The sequence below is a fragment of the Neodiprion fabricii genome, chromosome 7, assembly GCF_021155785.1.
Source record: "Neodiprion fabricii isolate iyNeoFabr1 chromosome 7, iyNeoFabr1.1, whole genome shotgun sequence".
NCBI lineage: Eukaryota > Metazoa > Arthropoda > Insecta > Hymenoptera > Diprionidae > Neodiprion > Neodiprion fabricii.
In genome coordinates, this window is record NC_060245.1 from 14,515,093 (window position 1) to 14,522,654 (window position 7,562).

Genomic DNA, 7,562 nt, shown 5'->3' on the forward strand with positions numbered 1-7,562 from the left:
GAATCCCACACGGGATATTTACCTCTAATAGACATACTACGGACTTCCATAATGGATATGCAATACCTCTATTAGACATCCATTTCAACTGAAATGAAGTAGAATAAAGCTCCAGCAAAGATCCAAATGTCCGCTTACTAAGCATGTAGCAGAACTCTACCATACATCCACATATGATGGATTTTGTGGGAAAGGAATTAACACCTTTAATCGATGTTATTTTCATATCATGTACTCTTGCTTACGTATCATGAAAAATATTAGAAGCTAGCATGTTCATGTGGACATTTTGTTCTACTCCAGAAGAAAAGTTCACTGAAGACCTAGGCAACATAGACTAGGCTTCCGAGGACGATCAAGTACGCAGATACCGGACGTAATTTGGAGTAAACAAGAGGGCTGAATCGCTAGGAGTTTGTATAATTTGGAGCTCTCTTTTGTAGCGAGAGAGGAGAGCGACCATTCACTGCATAGTGATTGCCTACAGTATCTCCACTTACGTGCATGGCTATGCATAGACATCCAGTGGGTATCGATCACCAACTTTATTCTGTCCGTAGATATCCTGGATTTCTCTAAATGTCTATCAGGGATCCACCCTGGATATATGGATATTTTATGAAACTGCGGATCCTGTATGGATCTTTAATAGATAAAGTGTTCCATGTGGGTTTACGTCACTGTATCATTTTCCAAAGCTCCGTCCACGTTTCCCTCTACATGTTACTTTCCAATAATTGGTCGAGTTTCCAGAGGCTGAGATGGATGGAAACTGCAGTGGATGTTACCTACCTATACCCTATATTTCGCAAAGTATCAAGCTCAAGAGGATATAGTGTGCAAGTTGTACCGTCCGTTATTTTGCTATCGGGTAAAGTTTCTGCTCGAATAATAAACCAGTACGTTTTTCTCTTTCCAATTTATCTTACCCCTTTCTACTGGGAAAAATACCTCTTTTGCCTAAAAACATGATGGTGAGGTTGGTTTGAAAGTTTTCTTGCTACGCGTATAATCTTCAGTATTTGCTCTATGCAGTGCAGCTAACCAAAGCACTTTCAGTTAAAACGTATATTATTAAGAAATATAATTTCTATATGTTTTATATCGGCAGAGCATTATGCAGGGTCTTTTCTTCGTTGCGAAATTGGAGCACCGGATGAGAGAGAAAGAGAGAGCCGCTTATGCGAGCACCAAGTAAAACGGCTGCGTCAGTCGCACTCGTATCCAGAAACGAATAAATGACCTTGTATGCGAAGACGTAAACAAACAATTAGTATATACTGGTAAACATGTTTCAAATACCATTGACTTATAGTATTCGGATTTTCTCGACAGATTAACTATTTAACCGTCCGAATTATCCATCTCAATATCGAAGTCGAAGAAACAAATGATGTTACTGCCGTAAGGATAATTTTCCAAATTTGAAACAGAAGTCCCATAAAAAGAATTTTGAGCAAGCTTCAGTAAGAGAGGCGTAAGCCATATCCATTTTCGACGCAATGCTGCCAGAAAAACATAACCCGCGAAAATAAAAATAAAAACGAGGGTTTCCCATTATTGCAGATTATCAGCCAAATTTATGTTTCACCAAATGCTCTTCCCTCTGACCTTGATTGCGTACTTTCCACCTACTATGAAAAAAAATATTTTTCGCACCATGGGCGTAAAACTTTATGCTCAAGGTACAAGAGTTATAAATCTATAGGCATAGCCAATTATATCTATTAATATACAATTATACATCTGTATATCAGCTCAAATCTGAGATTTAATTATATACAATAGAGTGTATCAAAAAAACCGACTATTTTTTTTTTTTTGGAGAACATTGACAAATCTTCCGAGTGTCCCTCAAAAATGACCTCGGTAAAATATGAGCTCTTAATATTGATATTTAGAGGTGGCGATTCTCAATTTTCTATTTCCCGTTTAAATAACATGGGAAAATTTTTTTTTTAAATTTAGAATTTTATTGCTCGAAAACGAATCAGTGTGAAGATATTAACAAAACATATTCTTGTAGGAAATTTTACGCTCTACAAAAAAGATCTGAATAAAGATTTGCGTAAGGTAAGTCGTTTCGGAGTTATCAGGCCTCAAACATCGAACCGTTTGAAATAATGATGTTATTAATTTATAAATGCTACAAAACTGACTCATATCGTTGATTAATGAAATTTGCTAATTAACATTTCATTGGAAGTCTATAGTTTTAATTTTAAAATCAATAATATTGTGTATTTAAGTGATATGAGTCAGTTTTGTAGTATTTATAAATTAATAACATCATTATTTCAAACGGTTCGATGTTTGAGGCCTGATAACTCCGAAACGACTTACCTTATGCAAATCTTTATTCAGATCTTTTTTGTAGAGCGTAAAATTTCCTACAAGAATATGTTTTGTTTATATCTTCACACTGATTCGTTTTCGAGTAATAAAATTCTAAATTTTTAAAAAAATTTTTCCCATGTTATTTAAATGGGAAATAGAAAATTGAGAATCGCTACCTCTAAATATCAATATTAAGAGCTCATATTTTACCGAGGTCATTTTTGAGGGACACTCGGAAGATTTTTCAATGTTCTCCAAAAAAAAAAAAATAGTCGGTTTTTTTGATACACTCTAATATACAAACTCGTCATCTCGATAGAACTTTTCTAACGATCGATCCAACTCGTAAACTACCTATCCAACGATCGATCTGCCGAAAAAACTTATCTAAGAAACAGTCGACCTATTCATTTATCCATTTACCTATTCATCGGTCAGTGTATCTATCGATCTGTCTACCAACAATCTGGCTATCTGTCAATCAATCCATCTTAGTAACCATCAACTTTATTTTCTATCTGCGTCCATCTCTTCCCTTTGAGCTGTGTATTCATAGTATAGACAGCACATGCAGATTAAAACACTCAACTTCTGTCCATTATTGATACACAAAAGTTAGATCCTGAGACGAGAACGGTGAAATGCAAGTAGTCAGTGGCTACCACGAACGACAGGGTGGTGCATGAAAAACTAGCATCTAGGTGTAAGGCATTGGTGGATTGGTAGCCAGATAGGTATACCTAAATAGAAACGTTAGGTATTGTGCAGGTGGTCGTATCTTGCTAGCTGGGTGAGGTTTGCTATTCGGAACGACCTAGATGAAGATAAGACCTGATAATTGCGCACCTCGCTCTGATTTGATTGATCGAGCTTGCACCATAGCGTTTAGTCCGGACAGACGAGTACGCGTTCACACCCATATTATACAAACGACATAGGAAGCAGGCGACCCAAACGCGTCGAAGGAATTTATAGCTTTTTGAAAACCGAGGGGTAGGGATGAAGTGTGGACGACCAGCGGACAAATAGCGATAAAAAATTTAAGGACCCCTCCTCCATCCGTTTGCTCGCATCGCCGTGTGTTTGCCCAATAAACCATGAATATCCCCGGAATATAATCGCCACGTTCTGAATACATATACCGCAAGATAAAACCTGCTACAACTTTCTGTGCGTCTGTGCATAGATGTTCAAATTCCAGGCGACCACCCCTGCGGTTTCATGTCGATGGAAAGAGTACAACGTGTTTTGTTCCTCTGCTTTTTTTTTGGCATCCATCTTTTTTACCCCTATAACCGAACGTATAATATACACAGGTCTGTACTATAACTCTATGTACAGTGGAACGGAACTAGACCGGAAAATATCAGGCATGCAGTTTTATGGTCACGCAAAGGTTAGTTGAACTCCCGGGGTAACGTACCTCTGCCAACCCGGCCATAGAAACTGTGGGACTCGGTTTACCTATCAGGACGCGGATTCTGCTTCAGGGTATAAGATCAGCATGATCTCTGCGAGGAATACACTCGCGAAATTTATACTTGCACTGCACATTGTGTACTTACCAAGCTGTGCACTTGATCGATTTTTCATGAACTTCAATTAATTGTTTTCGAGTATTCGTTGTTCAATTAATTGATTAATCGCACAGCTCTAGTACAGTGATATTCATGCATGCCTGTACACTTCCGACTATTTTCGGCCCGAAACAAAATGCTAATTTCGATTTTAACATATTCTGTAGTTTCTAGCACAAAAACACGCAATTTTTAATAATTCTTGCTTTATTAGTCAATATTAGGCCGGATTCGCGACGACCGGACCGTAGATGTGAACTTTACATTGACAATGAGTGTGCTAAAAATATAAATCTTATACATAAATAAAAAAAAAAAAAAAAAAAAAAACGTATATGGTTTGTCATCATAAACTAATCATTTATTAATTTTTCACCTTTCAAATATATCATGTGTTCAAAGACCCTTAAAAAATCTTCTATTCTCCATAATTTTTACGAAATATTTTTCTCTTCAAAGCAGAACATTTGAACTTGAGTAACAATAAAAAAAAAAAAATTCCCATCCAATAGAAAAATAATGGTGTATTTTTTACGAAAAAACGATTTCGAAACATCTTTGTTCTGATTTTGACGCATTCGCACTATGATAATATTATTTTTCGCATTCGAGACGATTACCATTAAATTTCTGGAAAATTTATATAAAATACAAGAGAATTATCCATACAAGAGTTATAGTACTTTGAAAATGCAGAATCCCAAATTGTACCATTGTGGTTCGTATGTATGCCTAATAGAGGTGTGGTTACTACGGGTCAAAGAACAGTTGATACGGTTGTAAAAAATTGTGGAAATGAAAATTTACAGACACTTACTTTAAAAGATTGCTACAATCTACACGTGTTATCCCATATAGGTATTATCGTTATACAACTACAGATATGAACAGTGACTATTAGGAAATTATAATATCATAGTGATTTACATTTTCAAACATTTTTTTTATAACCTAATAAATATCAGTTAACTTGAGTAGACATGAAATTACGAGTAATTGGATAAAGCATAATTAATCACACTGAACAAATTTGAATTATTTGGACAATCTTTGGCACAGTGGGCCAGGTTTTGATTTTAAAATAAAATGTTTAGTTAGATCAAGCCAAACATGAATTGACTAGATTAAATAAGCAGAAGGAAAGTTTTCCCTCGAATTGATTTCGGGCATGATACTTAGATAACTAATTTACAGTGAAATTTTGCCGTGAAAGTTGATGCTCAGCACCAGCAAATAGGCATACTGTCGTTAAGCCTAGAGTTTCAAAGAAAACACCTGTAATCCGTGATTGATCCATTAATACGACAAGAGATACGCAGTTTAATAATAAGATTACTTGGAGTTCCCCTTAAAAACCATGGAGGATATAATATTGCAATATTTATACCAGGAACTGGAAGATAAGGAAGGCAGGATGCGTCGCTAGTCGGTTGGAGCTGGAAATGCGCAGATGCCGTCGGAATAAACATCGAAGTAAAAGAGTATGCACTATGCAGGTATGTTACATGCGTGTATGCGTACACAAGTTGGATAATATCAAACGAGTCGTTCGTTTCAAAATCGAAACGGAAATATGGAGGGCGAGTTAGCGAGAATCGCGTGTAACAAAAGGCTCCTCATATCAACCGACGCAACTCATTGTTGATCAGGTTCATTCGTCAGGCTGCGTTGTCCTTATAATAATTTGACATACACATTGTATACTACAAGTATGTGCTTAGTATATAAAACTAACCGGCGCAAAAACCACACGCAATTATATAACCGAGATGCAGATAACACGTGTATCATGTTACACATAGATCACCGCAAAAAATGTCGGTCGACAGTTTGAACCTCTTAATCATCAACATAACCCCCCCCCCCCTTCCCTCCCTGCCCCCCGACCCTTTGTTCGGGGTCGATAATAATTTCGGCTCGCTTCAAGCCCTTCGAGGGATCTGAAAGCGAAAATCCTGTTGGGAACGGATCCGTTGTAGAGAAACGATATACCGAACCTTGTTATACTCTGTTGTGTACCTAATTACGCACAAAAACTTTTGACGGATTATAGCCACAAAGGGCGCGGCGCAGTGCCTCAAAAGAGGAAAATAATCCTCTACATAAACACATTAGTGTTTTGTTACATCTCACATCCCCGTATCACGCAAAGGTACAATTATAAAAACGTTCTTTTCCTAGATGTTTGTCGTCCGTTGAGAATAATTCAAGGGGGTTCTCTTAATATCATCGATTATACATCAATCCCGCCTCGCATAACTGTATAAGCAATTTGTGAAACTCGTGAGATACGAATCATCTTTCCCTAATTTTTTTTTACCAATTGTATGTAATGATATTAGGGCGTACGTGCTATAATAATGTGATCGAGTTTCAAACGTTTGTTTTATAGTTGTTGAGTGAAACGTTAGTGTTTTCATGGGAAACCAACATGGCCACTGATGATCACGCTTCGATTTTTATTCTGCCTGAAAAATCACTTCCAACATCAACCGTCCGTCAAGGAGTGTTTTACATCTATTAAAATAGTGGCAACAATGGTTTGGTTATCAATTTCACCTTGAGTCATATCTAATGCCGGAAAATATAACACACGAAATTTGCTCGTACTTGTGGCACATCTGCGGTGTTGTAAAAAATTTGATTAAATTTTCTGCTAATTTTCTCCTGTCGTAATTTGCCGTGTTAGACAAATTCTCTCATAGAATCTGTACTCGTATCGTGCAATTAAACGTCCATAAATTACTTCACCGGCTATGCGAGGGTGAAATAATTAATCGGTTTGTTGTTAAAACGACGATAACTTTGTCGGAAAAAAATAATGTACAAATTACTCCGCATCATTTCTCGAGATTCGCAGTACTGAAAATTAGGGAAAGTGAAAAGTGAAGTCCTTGGACTGATCCCCTGGTAATATCTCGCGTACCTACGTAACATTGATAACGATACACGATAAGAACTAGACAGACATGTTATTCGATGAGGAGGATGGAGAGAAACAGAAGAAGGAGGCGAAAATTGTAGTAGACCATAAATGGTGATGAAATCTTAACGTACTCACTCCGAAATTAGGCTCTAAGTTTCCTGGCGATTCCTGTGGATGGACGGAGAGTAGGTGTGCTGGTCCTTCTTTCTCTGATAATCAACCCTCTGCTTCCCAGCGAGATAGCAAGCACACAGTTAGATAGGGTAGCCTGGCGTCACGGCGCGTGGACGGGGCGGTACTGACGCGGAGCGTCTCGACGCTCGCTTTCACCATTCGGCGCGGCGTCGCCGGCACTGATTCCGTTGATATGACACGCGCACCAGAGATTCTGCGCGCCTTCCTTCTCATCTTCGGAGAAAAAATGCGATACTCTCCCCATACTGTACAGCTGCTCCGCAAATTTTTTCCCTCAAACGAGTTTTTCTCCTCTTATTATTTCCTGTTTCCGCTTTATCCCGTGTGTACATGCACGGTAATATTCGCTAATGCCTTGACCTTCTGACTAAATTGTTTTCCGTTTGGAATAAAATGCGAGTTTGCCTCTATTCGAATTTTGTGCCAATGACGGGCGATACAGCCGACGTGAGAGAATATCAATAATAATAATAAAATTCATTATGTCCATGGCAATGTTGGACAAATATTATATGAATATGGGAGTT

At 37.7% G+C, this 7,562-nt stretch overlaps 1 protein-coding gene across 5 annotated transcripts in view; it reads right to left on the bottom strand.

Moving 5' to 3' along the window:
- LOC124186190 (GTP-binding protein Di-Ras2) overlaps positions 1–7,175 on the bottom strand; it is a 331,250-nt gene extending 324,075 nt beyond the window's left edge. For all 5 annotated transcript variants that reach the window (XM_046577673.1, XM_046577676.1, XM_046577677.1 and 2 more), the window contains exon 1: positions 6,976–7,175. The gene's annotated coding sequence lies outside the window, so the exon portion shown is untranslated. The remainder of the gene's footprint in view (positions 1–6,975) is intronic.
- Between the last annotated feature and the right edge of the window lie 387 nt (positions 7,176–7,562).